Here is a 12,887-nt window from a genome sequence, read left to right as displayed (position 1 = left end):
AAGAGGTTCGTTGGCTATATTTCCTGGAGCCCATATTGGACCTGGCGCATAGAGGAGACTTGAACTCTTATCTGGATAATGTGGTTAATCAATTAGAAGTCCTTGTCCCCTGGGGGTACTCACATTAACTTGAGTATAGGTTTTCACTTAGAGTGGATCAGTGATCTGCAGAGGCTCTCCCCTCCAGACTTCTTTCATTATCTAAATGAGAGCATATTGAAGAAGGGCGCACAGGTGCAAGAGGTTGGCTCTGCGGAGGGGGAGTTTTGCACTAAAGCAGGTCACTTTCACATCAGTGTGTCCCCCATAGCTCCACCAGGTCTGGCTCAATCCATCAAGCTGTGCAATCCATCAACATCAGCTTTCTGCTTATATGAGACGAATGGCAAAAAAAATTTAAAAAAGTGGAAAAATGCCTGGATTATGTGCTAAATGTTACCGCATATATTTCTTGATAGCAAAGTGGATAGTAATCAAGGCATCCATCAAAATATGTAAGGTGTTTAAATATATTTTTATGGCACATTTTAGATTTTTGGATCAGTGCAAGTAAAGAGCAACAAAAGTATATTTTTCCATCCAGTCTTATATATTGAAGCATACTTGCATTAGTACTGAATTGATTTTGCGATCCTGCATGTCTCTAAAGGAGAATGAAGACTTCTTTTTTGTTTGTTTGTTTCATTAACCTCGGTTATTTCCAGTTTCAAGACTAAGTAAAGAGAGGACCATCCAGAAAGGGCATGGAAAAATTGCAGGAACAGTTCCTAAAGCTATGATGCATGGCACACTTCAAGATTGATCATTTGCTTTCCCCACAAGGAATAAATAAATAAATAAATAAATATAGCATCTGCACACTAAGGCAGCTCGTCACTGATTTGTTATAGCTTCCCCGTCTTTCTTTACAAATAATTTATCTTTGTTACAACTCACTTAAAATAAAAAAAAAATAAAACAACTTCAGCTATGCACAGAGAGCAAAGTTATAGTTGTTATAGTTCAACAATTATGACACTATTTTATGCCAAATGTCCTTCCAGTTGCTACCAATAGAAAATGGCCTTGGGTGAGATCTGAATACCTTGCGGTCAGAAAGTGAATGCTCAATCACTCAATCCATATGCCTTATTTTATCCCTGAGGGGCTTAGAGTAAGGTTGAGTAATTTTGTGAATTTCTTGTGAATATCTTGACATTTTGATAGATTCTCCCAATAACAATCAGATGATATTTGTGTAATCCATCAGAAATGTGCTAAAACATGCCTGTAAATGTCTTGGGTGAGGAAACTAATGGACTGAAGAATTAATCACAAAAGGCAGTAATATGAATAAATATTGCCATAAATGTCGCACAGCACTTTCTTATCTATATCTGTTGAGGGCATTATACCAGATTTTGTCATTTGGCTATTGTTCAAAACAACATTTCAGTAGAATTGGTAATTCGTAATCGTCTACCTCATTATTTATTTATTTATTTATTTATTTTCACTTCAAAAAATGTTTAAAATGGCAAGAGAAAATCATTATATAGATCTATTTTTTCACAAACATGTATTATTTTATACCTCACTAAAATACATTTTGTTTTTATTTTTACAAGAGTGAAAAAAGTTTATTTGTGATTGTTACATTAACTTATGAACTCAATATGTGGGCCTTGCTGTGGATTTTAAAAGTGAAAATTTTTATCAGCAAATACTGGTAATGAGCCACAGCAGTAGGTCAAATATTTTGATATAGGTATCAGCTAAACACAAATACATATCGGCCCATCCCTAGACTGTATTAGTTGCATTAGTCACCCACCTATTTGACCCTCTGTGGCTCCCCATACCTGTGCAGTTTCTCCATCTTGTATCCTCCCTCCATCAGTGGTACCAGACTTCAACCCATCGTACACTTCATCACAACAGGAGCGTGCAGCCCTGGAGATGTCTGCTGCGGCGCCGTGATATAGTGGGCCACGCTAACACCCCCTCTCGGCCACTATTATTAACCAGGCGCCCGGCTCATTTCTCATAGACCTACGGAGACACACATACACAGATTCAGAGCTCTCATAAGGGAGAATGAATATGGCAACAAGAACATGTAAGGACAGTCATTTAGTACGGGAATTAATGAATTAGCAGCAGAGCATTACGGCAATGACACTCTTGGTTCCAGCGTGGCAGCGGCCAATGATAAAAGCAGTATTATTACCACAGTATGCAATATTCAAACAAGAGATTTGTCATCTAATAAAGAGAATTACATTTCACAGTGCATGTATAATTCATCGCCATCAGACTTAATCCAGTGTGCAGTGCCGCAGACACAGGCTGCAAATGAAGAGTGGAATTGGCTTGTGTGATTCAAACTACTGTAAATTAAAAGTCAATTACATCATCTATTTAGAGTGATTCTATTCATTTGTCTGGGCCAGTCAAAAGCACTAAAGCGTTCACGCTTACGCACAGAGCATCAAATCTTCAAAAATAGTGTTTCGCAAACTTTTCAAACAGTAGTGTTTTAAGTGCCATCTTCAAAGCACTGAAACGGGCCTTGGGCGAGGCACATCTCCACTTTTATTGCTGTGATTTTGACTTTTTTTCTCCCCACTTCTGCATATTCTATTGTATATAGTTTTGTCTGCGATTTGGCTATATCTTCTTGACAAAATAAGGTAGTTTGATAATGCCTGTACATGCAAAAAGGCAAGGATCATTAAAAAGAAAGTCACTTATTTCTGACTTTACCTCACCTTCAGGAAAATGTTAAAGCTTTGACTGGAATGTTCCACAGTTATAGCATTAAAAACATCTATCTAGATGGTGACAAGCAGGTGACACCACTTAGCCAAGTTACAGATTTGTGTTTTCCAAGCTATTTTAAAGCAGTAAAACACCTGTAACTAAATAAATGCAGGACACATGAGTAAAGTTGACATGCCAAAGTTAAGCAACATCGTATCAAGGAGACAAGGAAGTGGTGGATCCTCCATCATAAATGTTACAAAGAGCATCTTTAAAGTGTTTTTAAACACACAAACTTGCCTTCACTCAAATGGAAAACACTCCATTGCACCTTGAAATGTGATTGTAATACAGGAAGTGTTCCACTGTGTTTTTTTAAAGCACACACCTTCACCAGGATCATTTGGATAATTTCTAATCTCTACTAAATAAAAGTGGTAGCTGTTAACTACCACTACATGACATCATTTAAGTGGAGCAGAGCATTTTGAGCTCTGGAGAGGCTAAGAGACTAATAATAAAGGATTACTCACTTTCATTTCATGTATGAATGAAACAAAACACAACTCTGGGTATGTTTTTGATAAGATAACAATATTATAACATGGCTAAAAGCTCACAAGAGTCCATTTTGTGTAATAGAGGACCTTTAAATCTCTAATCTGGCCTTAAACTAAAGCAAATGTAGAACAAAAGCATACTATAGAGCTAGAATAAGAGCTTCCAGTTTTGATCTCAAACTCTGATGCATGACAAAGGCTTTTTTATGTTGCTTTGACACTCGTATCTTTTGACAGCGCCAGTATTCCTCCATCAGTCTGTCCCTATCAGGAGAACTGCCATTCCTGGATGAGAAGCGAGAGCCTTCCAGTGGTGAGTATTGAATTCCTGTACCACCTAGCAGTGCTAACGCTGCTAGCTAGGAAACAGAGTAAATATAACTGCTCCCTCTGTAGCCCACCAAGCCATTGATTTATACATAGCCCACTGCAGCTGGGAGCTACAAATCTGAAGGGGAAGTCAGCTTATTCGCAGAACAAAAATATAGTTGTTTCACACACGTCTCGGAGGATTTGATTCAGTATAGATGAGAGCTGTCAGGGCCACGTTGGAGCCTTGTGGAGCCTGCTAGACACCAAATGTAGTGCAAGTCAGAACAACAATGGACTTTGATGACATTCTTCAAGTACAATATGTATGGCTCTGTGTGGGGGGGCTGTCTATAGCATGCTGTTTTTACAATTTCGCCAGAGGAAGGGTGATACACTGCAACTTGTCTGAGCTGAGTTCTCAATTCAAATGTCAAATATGGATTAGGAGTCTGATACTCGTCTGCTGCTGCAACAGAACGGATATTCACCTCTATCCGAGACCCAGCGGCAGAATGAGAGAAGTGTTTAGAAAAAAAAAATATATATATATATATGCAAACTTAAAAATGTAGTTTGATCTTTGTAACTTTTTTGTCTGATAGCACGCAATGAACACAACTTATTTGAAAATCATAAGAGTAATTTAAGATTTACTTTGCACAGTTGACGTTATTTCAAACATGTTATGGTTCTTGACATTAAACTCTTGAGAAAATTTGCTGTCTTTCTGTTTGAATATTGAATGTTGTGTCAAAGATTCACAAAAAAATATTGGTTGACATGATGGAAGGCACAGTATTTATGTTTTTTTATCCCCATTTTTCCGCCAATCCTCGAAAATGTGATAATTTTTGGGGGCTACTTTATTGTTTGTTGTCCTTTTATTGTTGGTCAATCTGTTTGCCTTTTATTAGCTGACTCATTGTTTGATTTTTCTAACTGAAATCTGTTAGTCAGTTTTTGTTTAGTTTTTTTTCGTGGTCACTGCTGTTGTGATATTTGGCAACACAAAAAATGGAAAGAACTGAATAGCGAAATTAGTCCAAAATACAAAATCAAAATATTTAAAGGTGCACTGTGTAACTTTTCTGGCTACCTGCCTCACTCCATGTGGTTTGTTCCTGTAAATTTGAACAGTATGGCATTTAATTTAACTGTCTCCATGGAAACAAGCACCATCAGCAATCCAAGTTACACGTCAGATCTGTGGAGCCCATAAAATGCATGTTTTTGTGGTAATTTTGAAAAATAAAAACATCTGTAACTGAATAAATACAAGACATATTTGTTTAATGCCATACTGTGGAACATCCCAAGCAAAGCATTAAGTTTATTTATTTTATTTATTTATTTTTATTTCATTCATAAAGTATAAAAAGACATCGAGAGTGTCACAACATCAGACATACAAGAAATGAATGAAAAGGAGCAGAAAGAAGAGAAATCTTATGTTAACTGCCTCCCTTTCCCTTTCAAGACAATACATCAACACCGATGGTTACTAAACTTTCCAAATCAGTTCAGGCACAGTTACTGATCAATTGCGAACGGAAATCTTCACTTTTATGCACAACAACTTAGTTTTCTTTTTCGTACATACACATTGCATTTGATTTTATGTATTTCTTAAATGTCATCATTGTACTTGATTCTTTTATTTCTTTGTCAAGACTGTTCCATAAGTTAACTCTTTTCACAGCGATGCTTCGCTCCATAACCTTGGTTCAGAATCTGGGTTTTTTTAAGTTTATGTAGGCTCCTTTTAAATTTTAGTGGATTGTTCTCATCTCAAACAGTCTTTGACAGGTAATACATTGCACTTTGGCTTTATACATGACTTTGAGGATACTTAAGTCAACAATATCATGCATTTTCAACACTTTAAGTTGAACAGATATTGGGTTGGATGGCTCCCTACTATGACTGTTAGTGATAATTCTCAAGGCCCTTTTTTTGTAAAATAAATAAAGGTTGTAGGTAAGTTTTACATGTTGACCCCCAAATTTCTACACAGTACATCAGATATAGTGTGATTATAGAGTTATAACAAAGTTAATAATGCTGTACTATTTAGTGTGAACAGCAATGGCTTTGGAAATTTTGCCTTTTTTGTAATTTATATGAAAATTCCAGTTTAGACCTTCATCAATCATAACTCCTAAAAATTTGGTTTCATTTACTCACCATGGAGACAAGCTGATGGCAGACCCTCCACCAGAAAAGTTACACAGTGCACCTTTAACTTAAGTTTCATCTTAAGATCCACTTTTATTCTCTTGCTGTGAGTTGTGTGGTCCTTTGCCTTTTATTTACTTTTAATTTATTTATTGCTTTTATCTATTTATCTATTTTTATTTATTGACTGTATTATTATTATTATTATTATTATTATTATTGTTATTGTTGTTTTTTTGTTTAGTTTTTTTATCTATCGTTTCTATTAGTTCCTGAGTAAAATGTTTTACACTGCAATGAAGCACTTTGGAAACTGCCTTGTTTATAAAATTGGATTGGAAAAAATCTGGATCAAACCATTTTTTTCTTTTTTAACTAGCATACTAACCTCTTTGCCACTCTCCCCATGTACACATATTCTCATCCATTCCACTCCATCAATGTGTGTGTGTGTGTCTGGATAAACAAAAAAATCCACCATAAAACTGAACAGGCAACTTTGAGTCGGTTGAAACGACAAAACAGCGTGGTACAGCAGTGAGGGCCAGACGGGAGGGCGAGCACCAGCGGATGAGAGAGACTGAACCCCACATGAGCAGAGAAGGGGGGCAGGGGAGGGGGCAGAGAGGAGGCCAGTATGAAAGTGGCCTGTCCTGTGTTACCGAGGGGAGGCGTGTGGAGAGTGACAGTGGTACCTCTTCGGTGTCTGTGATCAAACCCCATCTCCTCGTCACTTTGTTCCCTCACATAGAAGCCCCGTGGACTCTCCATGACTGAGTGACTGAGTGACTGGCGTGTGACTGCAGAGAGGAAGAAGAGCGCTACCAGGAAGAGGAAGAGACACACGCGCTCCCAATCACTCTACAGGCAAAAGGAAATAGACAACGTGAGGTGATTAAAATGGCAGCAGGTTAAAATGGTTCAAGGTTTCTCTCTAATCGTAATGGCATATGCATGTACACTAGGCCTGTACCAAGATATAGCATGAAATATCTAAATAACTTATCACTTTCCTCATCAGAAACATACATGGAGTTGTGTTTTGTTTCATTCACAAATGTTTAACACACAAACTCTTATCTCACACATAAACACTCTGTTCCACCTTGTGATGTCATGTGGTAATACAGGCAGTGTTCCATTGTGTTTTTAATCTCTATACACCTTCACTAGAATCATTTGGATGATTTCAGCCATTGACTTGTCAATCTCTACTGAACTAAAGGTAAAAGGTACCTGTTAACATGAAAAACTACTGCTTCATGACATCACAAGGTTAAACAGAGCATTTTGAGCTTTAAAGTTACAGACCAGGGGTGTCAAAGTCAAATTCACAGAGGACCAAAATTAAAAACTGAGACTAAGTTGTGGGCCAAACTAAATATTTGTTGAAAAATTTCAACAAATATTCAACATGTTTTCTCTTCTTTCCAGATAAGTAATGTTAAACCTTTTCATATTAAAATAAATGTTTAATAATAGTTTTGCTTAAACATTAAATTCAGAACAAGCATAATATAAAATAATAACATAATTTAAAATCAATAATGTCTCTATAGCCTGTAGTCGGTGGGCCAGCTCTAATACATATTTGATATGATATTGTGGGTCAAATTTGGCCCCTGCCCCATGCCTTAGTTTGGCATGTCTGATATAGACAGACTAATAATATAGGATAACTTAAACATGTATGAATGAAGCAAAACACAACTCTGGGTATGTTTTTGATGAGGTGACAATATTATAACATGACTTAAAGCTCACAAGACTTAATTTTGTGTAATATAGAACCTTTAAGAATTAAATCTGACAAAGATGATCAAAATGTAGGTTTTGGGATCTACCAAAAATTGTTTACACTTTTTATTTTTTAAGATTTCATTCATTATATTATAGTTGTGATTTAGTATGTCATTATTGATGGAGCATTGGTTTTGATACACTTTAAACAGCTACTGTTTGTGTGTGTGTGTGTGTGTGTGTGTGTGTGTGCAAAGCGTAGGCCTATACCTGATTTAATACCAGTCACCTGAGACACTGAACAACTGAGAGAGAAAATGAATGAAATAAAGCTGAGATATAACAATGATAAAGCCATAATTCAACACAGATATTACATATTACATGTTTTCCTCTGATGGTACAGCTTAGGTACAGTAGAGGGGCTGCCCTGTCCAGTGCTTAGATAGAATTCCTTATTGATCCAACCAAGAACCTGAAAGTGTCTCATTTCTTTACAGAGGGTTTTTTAAATGCAACCTCTTTTTACCTCTCTCTCCCTGCATCCTTACACTACTCCTTTTAAAAGCAAAAACAGTGACTTGACATCCGGATATTATTATGATCGCTGGATATTGACCGTGGCCAGGCAGCGGGCAGGGATGAGAAGACAAATCAAACATCAAAAGGGCCGGCTGTAAACCAACGGACTTTGCAGATATGAAAAGCAGAGCGGCGTTAGCTTTCATCTTGTAAGATAATAGTCCAGTCATCGGCGTTAAGAAGACGTGGCTCGAGAGTGCAAAGGGAGAAGCGCTTTGGCTAGGGAAGCTTTTAGGAGCTGTCACTCGAGGCAACGTGACGGCGACGCTAAAAATAATGCTGCTTATAAACTCAATGTCAGGAGCTTAGGGCGTGTTAGGTGTCTGCTTAAGAGACTGTGGCGATGCAAAAAAAAAAAAAAAAAAGAAAAATATTTGTGGAGGACGTGCATGCGCCAACATCCAAACGCTATCAATCTCAGTGTTGCATTTCACTGTCAGCTCTCGACAAATGCAGAGTGACACTGGCCGACCCAGCTTTTGTCTCCTTGTATCTAGATGGATGTTCTTGTTGTGTGTTGTTTCCCATTAATTAAGTGTGGGGGTGCTGGTGTCAGTCACTGTTCATTTGAAAGCGGTGATGCGCCCAGCTTCTTTGTCAGTCTTCCATTATTACACCACTCTGTTGTCACCAAAAATCATGATTAATTTGTTGAATTTAACAATGTATAATTTGGCAAATGTATTTTTTTAATAGCTGTCAGCTTGACAGCTTGAGGTTGATTTGAAGAGAGGCTTGAGATGCCAACCGGGATTTGGGTTTATTCATGATTTGCTTGGTTGAAATGATTTTAGGGATTTCATTATTGAGAGAAGTCACTGACATATTTGTGGAAGACTGACAAAGAAGCTGGCGCATCACCGCTTTCAAATGAACAGTGACTGACACCAGCACCCCACACTTAATTAATGGAAACAACACACAACAAGAACATCATCTAGATACAAGGAGACAAAAGCTGGGTCGGCCAGTGTCACTCTGCATTTGTCGAGAGCTGACAGTGAAATGCAACACTGAGATTGATAGCGTTTGGATGTTGGCGCATGCACGTCCTCCACAAATATTTTTTCTTTTTTTTTTTTTTTTTTTTGCATCGCCACAGTCTCTTAAGCAGACACCTAACACGCCCTAAGCTCCTGACATTGAGTTTATAAGCAGCATTATTTTTAGCGTCGCCGTCACGTTGCCTCGAGTGACAGCTCCTAAAAGCTTCCCTAGCCAAAGCGCTTCTCCCTTTGCACTCTCGAGCCACATCTTCTTAACGCCGATGACTGGACTATTATCTTACAAGATGAAAGCTAACGCCGCTCTGCTTTTCATATCTGCAAAGTCCGTTGGTTTACAGCCGGCCCTTTTGATGTTTGATTTGTCTTCTCATCCCTGCCCGCTGCCTGGCCACGGTCAATATCCAGCGATCATAATAATATCCGGATGTCAAGTCACTGTTTTTTGCTTTTAAAAGGAGTAGTGTAAGGATGTAGGGAGAGAGAGGTTAAAAGAGGTTGCATTTAAAAAAACCCTCTGTAAAGAAATGAGACACTTTCAGGTTCTTGGTTGGATCAATAAGGAATTCTATCTAAGCACTGGACAGGGCAGCCCCTCTACTGTACCTAAGCTGTACCATCAGAGGAAAACATCTAATATGTAATATCTGTGTTGAATTATGGCTTTATCATTGTTATATCTCAGCTTTATTTCATTCATTTTCTCTCTCAGTTGTTCAGTGTCTCAGGTGACTGGTATTAAATCAGGTATAGGCCTACGCTTTGCACACACACACACACACACACACACACACACACACACACACACACACAAACAGTAGCTGTTTAAAGTGTATCAAAACCAATGCTCCATCAATAATGACATACTAAATCACAACTATAATATTAATGAATGAAATCTTAAAAAATAAAAAGTGTAAACAATTTTTGGTAGATCCCAAAACCTATATTTTGATCATCTTTGTCAGATTTAATTCTTAAAGGTTCTATATTACACAAAAATTAAGTCTTGTGAGCTTTAAGTCCTGTTATAATATTGTCACCTCATCAAAAACATACCCAGAGTTGTGTTTTGCTTCATTCATACATGTTTAAGTTATCCTATATTATTAGTCTGTCTATATCAGACATGCCAAACTAAGGCATGGGGCGGGGGCCAAATTTGACCCACAATATCATATCAAAATATGTATTAGAGCTGGCCCACCGACTACAGGCTATAGAGACATTATTGATTTTAAATTATGTTATTATTTTATATTATGCTTGTTCTGAATTTAATGTTTAAGCAAAACTATTATTAAACATTTATTTTAATATGAAAAGGTTTAACATTACTTATCTGGAAAGAAGAGAAAACATGTTGAATATTTGTTGAAATTTTTCAACAAATATTTAGTTTGGCCCACAACTTAGTCTCAGTTTTTAATTTTGGTCCTCTGTGAATTTGATTTTGACACCCCTGGTCTGTAACTTTAAAGCTCAAAATGCTCTGTTTCACCTTGTGATGTCATGAAGCAGTAGTTTTTCATGTTAACAGGTACCTTTTACCTTTAGTTCAGTAGAGATTGACAAGTCAATGGCTGAAATCATCCAAATGATTCTAGTGAAGGTGTATAGAGATTAAAAACACAATGGAACACTGCCTGTATTACCACATGACATCACAAGGTGGAACAGAGTGTTTATGTGTGAGATAAGAATATGCAGGGTTTGTGTGTTAAACATTTGTGAATGAAACAAAACACAACTCCATGTATGTTTCTGATGAGGAAAGTGATAAGTTATTTAGATATTTCATGCTATATCTTGGTACAGGCCTAGTGTACATGCATATGCCATTACGATTAGAGAGAAACCTTGAACCATTTTAACCTGCTGCCATTTTAATCACCTCACGTTGTCTATTTCCTTTTGCCTGTAGAGTGATTGGGAGCGCGTGTGTCTCTTCCTCTTCCTGGTAGCGCTCTTCTTCCTCTCTGCAGTCACACGCCAGTCACTCAGTCACTCAGTCATGGAGAGTCCACGGGGCTTCTATGTGAGGGAACAAAGTGACGAGGAGATGGGGTTTGATCACAGACACCGAAGAGGTACCACTGTCACTCTCCACACGCCTCCCCTCGGTAACACAGGACAGGCCACTTTCATACTGGCCTCCTCTCGGCCCCCTCCCCTGCCCCCCTTCTCTGCTCATGTGGGGTTCAGTCTCTCTCATCCGCTGGTGCTCGCCCTCCCGTCTGGCCCTCACTGCTGTACCACGCTGTTTTGTCGTTTCAACCGACTCAAAGTTGCCTGTTCAGTTTTATGGTGGATTTTTTTGTTTATCCAGACACACACACACACATTGATGGAGTGGAATGGATGAGAATATGTGTACATGGGGAGAGTGGCAAAGAGGTTAGTATGCTAGTTAAAAAAGAAAAAAAATGGTTTGATCCAGATTTTTCCAATCCAACTTTATTTGTATAGCACATTTTATAAACAAGGCAGTTTCCAAAGTGCTTCATTGCAGTGTAAAACATTTTACTCAGGAACTAATAGAAACGATAGATAAAAAACTAAACAAAAAAACCCAACAACAACAACAACAATAATAATAATAATACAGTCAATAAATAAAAATAGATAAATAGATAAAAGCAATAAATAAATGAAAAGTAAATAAAAGGCAAAGGACCACACAACTCACAGCAAGAGAATAAAAGTGGATCTTAAGATGAAACTTAAGACAGGGTTAAAGGTGCACTGTGTAACTTTTCTGGTGGAGGGTCTGCCATCAGCTTGTCTCCATGGTGAGTAAATGAAACCAAATTTTTAGGAGTTATGATTGATGAAGGTCTAAACTGGAGGTTTCATATAAATTACAAAAAAGGCAAAATTTCCAAAGCCATTGCTGTTCTGCATAAAGTAAAGTTCACACTAAATAGTACAGCATTATTAACTTTGTATAACTCTATAATCACACTATATCTGATGTACTCTGTAGAAATTTGGGGGTCAACATGTAAAACTTACCTACAACCTTTATTTATTTTACAAAAAAGGGCCTTGAGAATTATCACTAACAGTCATAGTAGGGAGCCATCCAACCCAATATTTGTTCAACTTAAAGTGTTGAAAATGCATGATATTGTTGACTTAAGTATCCTCAAAGTCATGTATAAAGCCAAAGTGCAATGTATTACCTGTCAAAGACTGTTTGAGATGAGAACAATCCACTAAAATTTAAAAGGAGCCTACATAAACTTAAAAAACCCAGATTCTGAACCAAGGTTATGGAGCGAAGCATCGCTGTGAAAGGAGTTCACTTATGGAACAGTCTTGACAAAGAAATACAAGAATCAAGTACAATGATGACATTTAAGAAATACATAAAATCAAATGCAATGTGTATGTACGAAAAAGAAAACTAAGTTGTTGTGCATAAAAGTGAAGATTTCCGTTCGCAATTGATCAGTAATTGTGCCTGAACTGATTTGGAAAGTTTAATAACCATCGGTGTTGATGTATTGTCTTGAAAGGGAAAGGGGGGCAGTTAACATAAGATTTCTCTTCTTTCTGCTCCTTTTCATTCATTTCTTGTATGTCTGATGTTGTGACACTCTCGATGTCTTTTTATACTTTATGAATGAAATAAAAATAAATAAATAAAATAAATAAACTTAATGCTTTGCTTGGGATGTTCCACAGTATGGCATTAAACAAATATGTCTTGTATTTATTCAGTTACAGATGTTTTTATTTTTCAAAATTACCACAAAAACATGCATTT

Source organism: Boleophthalmus pectinirostris, unplaced genomic scaffold, assembly GCF_026225935.1.
Source record: "Boleophthalmus pectinirostris isolate CB_2022bp ecotype Guang Dong unplaced genomic scaffold, ASM2622593v1 HiC_scaffold_23, whole genome shotgun sequence".
Taxonomy (NCBI): domain Eukaryota; kingdom Metazoa; phylum Chordata; class Actinopteri; order Gobiiformes; family Gobiidae; genus Boleophthalmus; species Boleophthalmus pectinirostris.
Note: the sequence above shows the minus strand (reverse complement) of the source record.